This window comes from Penaeus monodon, chromosome 21 (genome assembly GCF_015228065.2).
Source record: "Penaeus monodon isolate SGIC_2016 chromosome 21, NSTDA_Pmon_1, whole genome shotgun sequence".
NCBI lineage: Eukaryota > Metazoa > Arthropoda > Malacostraca > Decapoda > Penaeidae > Penaeus > Penaeus monodon.
Window position 1 is genome coordinate 41,083,394 of NC_051406.1, and position 398 is coordinate 41,083,791.

The following is a 398-nucleotide window of genomic DNA, read 5'->3' on the forward strand; positions in this document are numbered from 1 at the left end:
ACTCATCGATAATGACCATTAAATCTACCTCCGCGAGTTATCTCATTGTAGTCCTAAATCTAATTAAATAGCTCAGCTGTCAGAAACCTATCGTTTGACGCCAAACTTTCACACCTGCCACGTGAAAAAAAAATACAGATAATCTCCTTCTTTTCACACCCTTTCTTCGTCTCTAACCCTTCTGCCAGTTTCGGAAACCTTCTCATCAATTATTAGCCCATCAGATTATCCCTTCAATGTAGGTTTTGTCCATTATGTGAAATGGGAGGGGGTTTCACAGTGTCGAGAGTGGGCGAGGCCATTGTTGAGGGGCGGGGGAGGGAGGGGGAGGGGGAGTCAAGGGTCGCGGCCGAACCTCGGGAAACACACGTGTTTAATCCAATCTAGGTGACCTAGCT